This window comes from Macrobrachium nipponense, chromosome 41, assembly GCF_015104395.2.
Source record: "Macrobrachium nipponense isolate FS-2020 chromosome 41, ASM1510439v2, whole genome shotgun sequence".
In the NCBI taxonomy this organism is placed as follows: Eukaryota; Metazoa; Arthropoda; class Malacostraca; order Decapoda; family Palaemonidae; genus Macrobrachium; species Macrobrachium nipponense.
The window spans coordinates 3,418,329-3,429,122 of NC_061102.1; the positions used below are offsets into that span (position 1 = coordinate 3,418,329).

A 10,794-nucleotide genomic window follows, 5' to 3' on the forward strand; every position below is an offset into this window, starting at 1 on the left:
GAATTGTCAGGGTTTAGTGAAGTTTCACCAGGAAAGGAATCAGGTGGTAAGGATGTAGTTGGCAGTATGAATGAATCTCTTCGGGGAGTTTGGCAGGAGTGTAAATGAGGTAAGTGATTTGGCGGCAGAGTTACGAGAGATATTCTGACAAGAGTTAGAAGGGGTAGATGAGATAGTGAATGGGATTTGGGAGGATGGTAGTGAGGGAGATGGTAATGGGATTCTGACTGAAAGTGGTCTGGGAGAAGTTGATGGCGGTGTAACTGAGAGTGTGTATGAGGCCCTCAACAAGATCCAGGGGGCCTGCGTCCGAGCATCTGTGGGTGTTGCGGAAGGCTATATAGTGTGGGCGTTGGGAGTGTAAGGAGACGTTGTCATATGTAACGGGGGAGGAAATATGGAGGAGTTATATAGTTCCATTTGACGACGTCTGTGTGTCTTATAGAGAGAGAGAGGGTAATGGTGGTGGATGGTTAACTACTGAATTGGCTGTTGGTGAGTTCTGGGTTGTCTGCTTGTGCAGCTGGAGTTAGCTGTTAGAGTTCTGGGTTTTTAGTCAGTCTTTTAGTCGAAGTGTTGGCAGCGGTCTGTGAAAGCATTGATAGTTAGTCACTTAGGTTGTTGTGTTGTTGATTTGTAGTTTAGCTGTTGTAAGTTTGGTATTGTTTGCTTGGAGTTGTTGTGCCTGTGCTGTTGGATTTGTTGTGCTTATGAGTTTTTGTTGAGTTATATGTGAGTTGTTGAGGGTTGTTGATGAGCCGTTGTGATTTCTTGGTGTTGTTAGTGGGTGTGTTTTGGCTTGTTGTGTTGTGGTGGGGGGGGTTTTTTTGTGTTAGTGATTGTTTGTGCAGTGGTCTATTGTTGTGGTTGTGTTCCTTGTTTGTTGTGTTGTTAGTTAAAAAAAAAAAAAAGTGAGGTTGTGGGGGGTCCTTGGGTGTTGTTTGTTTGCTGTGTTGTTGAGTTGTGGTTGTATTCCTTTTTTGTTGAGTTGTGTGGGGTTGTGGTCCTTGGGTGTTGTTGGTGGATACAAGCTTTAAAAACAAAAAGCAAGCAGCAAACCCCCCCCACATAAACTTAATCTATCTGGTTCTACCAAACACCCTCAATCACACTTTCCTCTTACACTACAGAATACAGAAGGACAATTGACCCATACCCACACACACACACACACACACACACACACACAAAAACTCAAACACGTGTACTTACCAACTCCAGATACTCCAGGCTAGGCTGTGCTGGTCACTGGATATAGGCTAGCCTAGACACAACCACCGCCAGTAATCAAGCACAAACCAACCAACCGAGAACCACAACCCCTACAACAACCTAACAACCCGACAAATCACTGAGCAGAACACTAACAGCTCGAAACTACAGGACAACAACAAAACACTGCCCCACACCACCACCCGGAACAGACACACACATTCACAACAACTTAACCCTTAAACGCCAAAGCTGGTAAAAAAAAAATAAAAAAAAAAAAATGTCTCCCGTGTGCCGGAGACGTTTCAGAGTGAGCGCGGGAGCGGAAAAAATATTTTTTTCAAAAAATCATAGCGCACTTAGTTTTGAAGATTAAGAGTTCATTTTTGGCTCCTTTTTTTGTCATTGCCTGAAGTTTAGTATGCATCCATCAGAATGAAAAGAATTAACATTATCATATATAAATAATGCGATATATGATAGCGCAAAAACGAAATTTCATATATAATTGTATTCAAATCGCGCTGTGCGCAAAACGGTTGAAGGTAACAAGTTACTTTTTTTTTTGTTTTTTTTTTTCGTTGTAATGTACACTAAATTGCAATCATTTTGGTATATAACAAATTGTAAAATGATAAAAGCAACACAGAGAAAATATTATCACAAAATAATGCATGAATTCGTAACGCGCAGACGTAAACACATATTTTTTTCAAAAATTCACCATAAATCTAAATATTGTCCTAGAGACTTCCAATTTCTTTCAAAATGAAGACAAATGATCGAATATTACTATACTGTAAGAATATTAGCTTACAAATGCAGTTTTCGACCATATCTGACGAGTTAAAGTTGACCGAATGTCGAATTTTTTTATATATATTTTTTATATGCAATTATTTCGGAAATAAGAAAAGCTCCAACTTTCAAAATCAAATATTTTTCGTTTTATTCTACATGAAATTGCGCACATTTTCATATATAAAACTCTATGAAATGCCTAATATGAAACGGAGCAAATATTCGAGAATGGGACTTACGCCATTCCGGAGATTTGTGGCGGAGAATCCGCGCGCGGAGGGAAGGAAAGTTTTTTTAAAAATTCACCATAAATTTAAATATTGTGCTAGAGACTTCGAATTGTTTCACGATGAAGATAAATGACTGAATATTACTAGAATGTAAGATTTTTATCTTACAATTGCGTTTTTCGACCATTTCGGTAGAGTCAAATTTAACCAAACGTGGTTTTTTTTCTATTTATCGTGATTTATATGCAAATATTTCGAAAATGAGAAAAGCTACAACCTTCAACTATTTTTTGTTGTATTATACATGAAATTGCGCACATTTTCATATATAAAACGTTATGTAACGGCTAATTTAAAATGGTGCAAACATTACCACAATCGCACGTATGATTTTTTCGGAAGAGTTACAGCGCGGACGTAAAGAAAATGTTATTTTTTTCATAAATTCACCATAAATCGAAAATATTGTGTAGATACTTCCAATTTGTTGCAAAATGAAGGTAAATGCTTGAATATTACTAGAATATAAGGGTATTAGCTTACAATTTCGTTTTTTTCGACCATTTCGGTAGAGTCAAAATTGACCGAACAGGAAGAAAATTTGTCACTTATCATTTTTTATATGAAAATATTTCAAAATTGATAAAAGCTACAACCATGGGTTGTTTTTAGTTGTATTGTGCATGAAATTGCGCACATTTTCATATATAAAACTTTATGTAACGGCTAATTAAAATGGTGCAAACATTACCACAATCGCATGTATGATTATTTTCGGAAGAGTTACCAGCGCGGACGTAAGGAAAAAGTTTTTTCATAAATTCACCATAAATCGAAATATTGTGCTAGAGACTTCCAATTAGTTGCAAAATTAAGTTAAATGATTGAATATTACTAAAATATAAGCGTTTTAGCTTACAATTGCGTTTTTCGACCATTTCGGTCGAGTCAAAGTGACCGAAGGTTGAAATTTTGGCACTTATCGTTATTTATATGAAAATATCTCAAAACTGATAAAAGCTACAATCATGAGTATTTTTTGTTGTATTCTACATAAAAATGCGCACATTTTCATATATAATAGTCCATGTAACGGCTAATTTAAAATGGTAAAAAAATTATGTCAAAGTGACGAAATAATTTCCGAGATGTGTCACAGATACTTTTTAGTGCGGCAAGAAAGAAATTCGCGCTTGCGCGCTTTCCTGCGTAATGATTGTAAACAAAACAACACCTTGATCCGTGAACTCCCAGCATCCCCCAAGGCGCATGATTCAAGAGTTTTCGGCTGGTAGGCCTAAAAAGTATTTTTCCGCGAATTTTTAAAAAACTTTTGTATGTCGACGTAAAATACGTCCAGTCGGCACCCGAGAGACAAAAAATGTCGACGTAAAATACGTCCAGTCGGCGTTTTAAGGGTTAACAGCACCAAAATCAATCAAACAACCCATCAACTGGCTGTCCACGGACAAGACTGCCGCCAAAACCAACTATTTTTCTTCACCGAACGCCCTTACTTCCATACGACTCGTAACAGACTGCCACTGATATCCTACACAACAGAGCACCACAACACGCGTGTCATGACCGCCATTCAACCACTCCCATTTATTCTCTCTCTCTCTCTCTCTCTCTCTCTCTCTCTCTCTCTCTCTCTCTCTCTCTCTCTCTCTCAACCCTTGGAGACGTTGGTCAAATGTAAAGTACGCTCATTACTCCTCCATATTACCTCCCCCATTATATTTGACAATGTCTCCTTACACTCGCAACATCCACACTAAATTGCCTTTCGCAACACCCAAGGATGCTCAAATGCAGACCCCCTGGATCTTGTTTGAGGACCCTCATATATTCTTTCAGTTACATCGCCATTCACTTCTTCCATACCACTTTCATTCAAACTCCCATTATCTCCCTCACTACCATCCTCCCAAATCCCATTCACTACTTCACCGACATCTTTCAACTCTGGTTCCAACATCTCCCCTATTTCGGCTACCAAACCACTCGGTTCATCCGTACTTCAGTCAAACTCCTGCAAAGACAGTTCATCCATAATTCAGTAACAAACTCCCGCAAAGACTTATTTTTTCCTATCAACCACCTCCTTACTACTCGGTTTCCTCCTTCTCACTGAGACAAACCACATACACCAGTATCATTCATTCCTCAAAGTCATCCATAGCACACGCTTTATCAACCGTTTGCACCCTACACCAACCACCCTTATCATTGCCGTTCACAATTTTCCCTTCCACTCCCTTTCCTTACCTTCTTCCGCTTTCTTCCATACTCAATCAACACTAGCTGCCAATCTCCTAGACCCATTTGCTCACTGATGCTCGGCCCACATTTGTTCACTGTCAACCACTCACTCATTGCATTCTCCTGAACATACTGTCGCATACTAGAGGACCCACCCAACTGAATCCCCTTAACATATAGTTTCCTGAATTCCCAACCTGACTCATCCTCTTTTGCTGCTACACACTCGCTACATGACTTCCATTCCACATTCAACACATTTTGCCTGCTGTTCTTTACACATCCTATCATAATGTCCATTCTTCCCGCAATTACCGCAAACCTCAGTCACACGGGTACCCCGACATCCACTTGCTATATGTCCTACTTGCCTACACCTGTCAAAATTTTAATATCCCTATCTTTCTTACACTTGCTCACTAAATGCCCCGTTTGCCCACATCCGAAGCAGGCTCCCAATGCCCACCGACATTAATTCTTCTTGTTTCCTAGCTTTCCACATCTGTAACATTTCTGCTCTCGTTCACGACTAACCGACCCTACTCTTCCAATGCTTGCACTCTGATCTCTCTTAGGGTTAACCAAACTTACGTTACTTGCTACTTAACGCTCCTATCAACACTCGCTCTGCCATTCGCCTTGGCCCTTCTAAAACTGCCTCCCTATAGCTCTTAAACCTCAGTCCTAACACTGACACTTCTTCTCTCTTTCATATACCTATCTAACTCATAATCCTCTACTATTTCCAAAATGTCATTCCACGTCAACCTTTCATTTGTCCATCGCATTTTCTCCTTACGTTTCAGATTTACAAACTCATACACGCTCTCATGCACAGTCGCCAACAACTTTCCTCACTAACTCCTTACACTCATTTATCCCTTCATCCCCAAACTTTTTTCCCTGGCCATGTTTCCAACCTGCACACATACATCGACAACGACTCACCAATATTCCATTCTTACTTCATCAAAAACTATGTTTTCTCCTATATCTAACACTACTCCTTATCTTCTTTGCCTGCTCACAATCCTGGCTTTCACACACTCTTAAGGCACATTCCCCACACTCATCATCACCCCATACATACTCAACAAAAATCCCGTCAAAAAGCCACCCAATCTCTTGCCCAGACACTCTTGTTATCCCCATACTTTGCTTCACAGTACTCATATTTCTTAAAAAAAAAGTCCCCTATGTCCACCCTACTACCATATTCCTTGTATTGTGCACATCTATACTCTGTTTTTTTTCATCTGTCCATCCGCCTGTGGTGTTTTTGGTATGGCAACACTGCGGCCCGGGCTTTAGATAGTTACATTCAGCTTACATTCAACGATTATAATAATATCCTATTTCGAATATTAACGATGTAATTCGTATACAGTAAATTATTAAAACACTTTTTAGTTGCAAATGTACACCCAGATATCCTTTTATTTACCTAAAACTTACAAGTAGCGTAACTATCTAAAGCCCGGGACGCAGTGTTACCATACAAAAACACCACAGGCGGATGGACAGATGAAAAAAAAACAGAGTATAGGTATCTCTTCTCATATATACAGCCTTTCGTACTTCCTGCTCACTCCCACTTTTGCTACTATCTACTATTCTGATTCCTTCTTAAACCTCGCGCCCGAATACAACGAATCAACTTCCATACTAACATCCATGCTCTTGATTACGCTCTTCTTACCCACCCTTCTTTCTTACCTACCTGTTTCCACTCACCACTATCTAAATCCCTCTCAGCCCTTTCCACAATGTATTTTCTTAGCATCATCCTGTCTGTCACCTTACTAGCCTTCTTTCCCTTAGTAGCTTCTTCCTTTTCCACCATCAACCCCCTTCTTTATTCTTGTACCTCAGGTTTATCCTTATCCTGTCTTCCCCTTCTTTCCCTTACCTATCACAACCAAATCACCTTCATCACTCGTAGTCTCATCCACTCGCTCTTCCACTAGTCCCTTTCTTCCACTTTCTTTACCACTTCTGGCCTATCACAAGGAGACCCAGTAGGCCTACCTCCTACAGGTCTCTCTCTCCCATGAATCCCTTCATCATTTCCTGCATCATCTTCTTACACTGCATTCATCATTACTCTAATTTTTCGTCCATTTTCCTCAACCATTCTCTCTTCTGCTCCTTTCACTTCTTTCATTTCCTCTTTCCCACTCCTTAGCATTCCTCTCATTTCCTCTAACTTCTTGTCTTCAGCTCCTCACACTCCACCCTCAACCTCTCATTCATCCACTTCCAATTGTCCTCTCACTTCCTTCTCCAACCTCAACTCCTTCAGCCTCTCCACCTCACTCAATCCTTCCATCCCAAATTTTCTCACCACTCACACTTGCCTACACTAATCGTCCTGCAGCTGCCCCACCAGCAGTCCCTGTCCGGGCGCCAAAAAATAATGTGGGGGATAACAAGCTTAAAAGCAAGCAGCAAATTCCCCCCACATAACTTAATCTATCTGGCTACAAACTCACCCTCAATCACACTTTCCTCTTTACACTACAGAGTACAGCAGGACAATTGACCCATACCTACACACACAAAAAAAAAACACAAACACATGTACTTACCCACAAACCAGATACTCGGTCTAGGCTGTGCTGTCCGCTGGATATAGGCTAGCTGAGACACAACCACCGCCGATAATCAAACACAAACCAACCAACCGAGAACCACAATCTAACAACCTGACAAGTCACTGAGCAGAACACCAACAGCTCGAAACAACACGACAACCACATGACTTACCGCGAGCACAACAACCCGCCAACACCAACACTGCCCCAACCACCACTCACAGACAACAAAATGCACTATCAACCTTTTCAGCTTCACCACAACCAGACAGACAAACGCACAACAACTTTACAGCACCAAAATCAATCAAACAACACATCAACTGGCCATCAACGGACAAGACTGCTGCCAAAACCAACTATTTTTCTTCACCGAACGCCTTACTTCTTACGACTCTCGTAACAGACTCTGCCACTGATATACTACACAACAGAGCGCCACAACACACGTGCTCATGGCCGCCATTCAACCCACTCCCATTATTCTCTCTCTCTCTCTCTCTCTCTCTCTCTCTCCTCTCTCTCTCTCTCTCTCTCTCTCTCTCTCTCCACCCCTTGGAGATGTCGTTAAATGTAAACTACCATCATTACTCCTCCATATTGTGTTGTTGTTGGGTTGTGGGTTGTGGTTCTTGGTTTTTGGCTTGTAGTTGGTGGTGTCTCAGTGACCTTGACCAGCGGACAGCACAGCTCCTCGCCCTGAGTTTGTCAAGAAGTGGTTGGTATGTATGTGTGTTTTGAGTTTTTTTTGGGGGGGGGCGGGTTTGTGTAGGTCAATTGTCCTGCCCTGTATTCAGTAGTGTAAAGAGGATGTGTGACTGAGGGCGAGTTTGGTAGCTGGATAGATTAAGTTTATGTGGGGGGGATTTTGCCTGCTTGTATTTTAAGCTGTGATCCCGCCACAACATTAGTTCATGTTCATGATCTTGATAAATTCTGGACGATTAATTCATGGCTGTACATCTACAGCTTTCATACTTCCAGGTTGATCCTGGGTGTCAGTCAAATAAGAACCTTAATCTTCCCCTCTAGTGTGTTGACAATGAACTTTAGAGCCCTGTTGTTAGCTAATTTTGCAGTCATTTAAGTATATTTCATTTTAATAATTTATTGAATTACTGTATTCCTGTTTTTTTGAGATGAATCTTACCTACTGTTAAATTTAGCTATATCTCCCCGCCAATTAGGCGAGTCAGCATTCAAACAAAATAAATCAAATGGCTGCCCGGATGACTGCTTAGTTTACCTGTTCTCCACCAGGTGTGTTCGAATGTTTTAGCTCTTGTCCGAATTCTCCTTGCCGCCATTGCGGCTAGGCGATAGTGTATTCTATTGAAGTTTGGCTGTTTTACACCTGTTTACAGTATTGTAATTTTCATTTTTCTAGGATATCTTCCACCTGAAGTAAAACTAACTAACATCAGGCTATGTAGGAATGTTTTTGGTGTAACCAGGATGGTGAATTGGAAAGTTGATCAACATTCCTTTGTACTGGCAGTGGTGCAGAGTGTGATTTTGGAACTACTAGATGTGAATTGTTCTGAGAATTTATGCCTGAATATGTGAGATATAGGAAAGACTGGAACTAATAGATTGCAAAAGCAATTAATTAGATCAGGACTTAAACCTGTCAGGCTATCCCTACTCAGACTAGGCATTTTAGTAGGCTAGTATTGACTTCCATTGTAGCTCCGCCTTTTGCTCCCCATTCGGTTCAGGAAAAGCGTAACAAGAAGTCAGAACATTAACCTATATTTAGTTCTAATAAAATTTGAACTTGGTTCGTGACGGGAACGTTCCGAATCCCTCTAGTGTGTGCTCATTTTCACATTCCCTGTTAGAAGTAAGGTGTTGGTGCCCTCGTCTGTACGTAGCCCGAGCCTAGGAGTACCCTGCGACATTTGGAAAACGTCCGCTGCCAGGGAAAAGGGCCGGGTGGGTGTTCTCAGGACGATGGGATTCTGTGCCTCCAATACCTACTTCGCCCTTTTCATGGTCTGAATCTTGTTTAAAGCGTTCGCCAAAGGACCATTAAAGAGTTTCAGATAAGGACCGTTTCGGTAAGCATAATGCTTGCTCCGTAGGCGCATTCTGTCGTTGTCAACACCTAGTTTGAGGTGTTAGCATGCATAGGCTTAATAATAGGTATTGACATTTTATTGAGATGATAATGTATCTAGTACAGCGAGTTTTTACATGTTTAGATATGTCAACTCGGTTGACTGTTTATCTCTCTTGTCTTTTGGTTATTCCAAATTCTTGTATGCTAGCATATTCCCTTTTCATCGTAATGCTTGTGTTTCTTTGCGTGCTTCCTTTCCTCTTCGGCTATTGCAAACCTCTTACTACTGCCTCGATTAATGTTTCTCTTTCAAGTCTACACTGTCTGTAGTATCTAAGTTCTCGACCGAGTTAGATATTCTAGCATCAGAGATTCTAACTTAGTTTCATATAAGAATGCTTTCAAGTGTGTACGATCGCTTTCGGATGAGGCAGGAGCTTTGTTGTAACTTCTCTCCAAACCTCCCACCTCTTTGGCGCCTCGTTCTCTCTCCCTCTGTCGACTCGTGTGGACTGCGGACCAGGGTTCCCAGATGTACGATAATTGAGTATGATAATTTGACCTGTACGATAAACTATTATTAATCAAAATACGATAATTTGAAGAGATTTGGTACGATAATTTGGTCTGATACATCTGGGCGCCTTGCTGTGGACATTGTTGACTCGTGTGAACGCAGTTGACTCGTGCCGAGTACAGACTTGCCAAGTCCCGAGTCGCTTAAACTATCTTGCTCTCATTGAGTCGTGGTGGATTCGATACAGCACTCAGCTGCTGTCACCTCTTATCGACAAGTGTCACTTTTTGTCGCCAAGGGGTTGCGGAGAAAGAGCCATCCTTCAAGCTCTTTGTTTACCTCCTGTCGGCAGCTGTCTCCTCCCGTCACACCCCGGGTGGAGGAGGGAAGAGTTTGAATGTAGTTGGAGGAACTTGTTTGGGCCGGTCGGCGTTTGTTGCGACACTACGCCTTGCTGTATCCTCATTTTGTTGAGGATAGAGGCCACATAGAGAAATATATCTCAATTGTCCTAACATATTTTGGAGCACTAAATATTGGAGAAGAAGAACCAACGCTTTCTCCAATTAGAGAGCGTTTCGTAACTTTTCTCGTCCTCGGACACAATATCCCTTTGTGTCTGCCTTGGCTTGTCGTCTTGTCTTTTAAAGTCGCGGAGAGCCGAAGGCTGACTTTTGCTGTATAATGCTTATTGGTCCTTTAACTGTATTTAATAGGAGGTTCGCTTTCTTTCTCTTTCCTGTGGGGAAATGAACTTGAGACTGACAGACATGCTGATGGATTTTCAGTCTAACTTGAGTTATTACCTTTTATCTATGTTGTCTCGTCTCTGCGACTTCTTAAGAGAGGTAGAGACGCCAACCCAGCGGGAGTTTTCAGCGAGGAAATAAGTAACTCATTTCTGGTGCTGCAGGGTAATGTCCTCATGCTTATACTCACTCTGTTTGGAAGAAGTGAGAACACTTTCGCTTTCTGTATGATTATGCAGCTCGCGATTATCTATTGGTAGTCTTATTTTATACCTTTCGGGGATAAGTGCAGATTCAGGTTTTGGGATATGGACAGTTGCAACCTCCCAACATGCATGGAGAGACTTGGGATCAGTATGTTATA

The 10,794-nt window shown here is 41.3% G+C and overlaps 1 long non-coding RNA gene across 3 annotated transcripts in view; it reads left to right on the forward strand.

Annotated features, from left to right (window-relative positions):
- LOC135212438 (uncharacterized) overlaps positions 1–10,794 on the forward strand; it is an 82,660-nt gene that overhangs the window by 9,046 nt on the left and 62,820 nt on the right. The gene's annotated exons all lie outside the window — the stretch shown is intronic.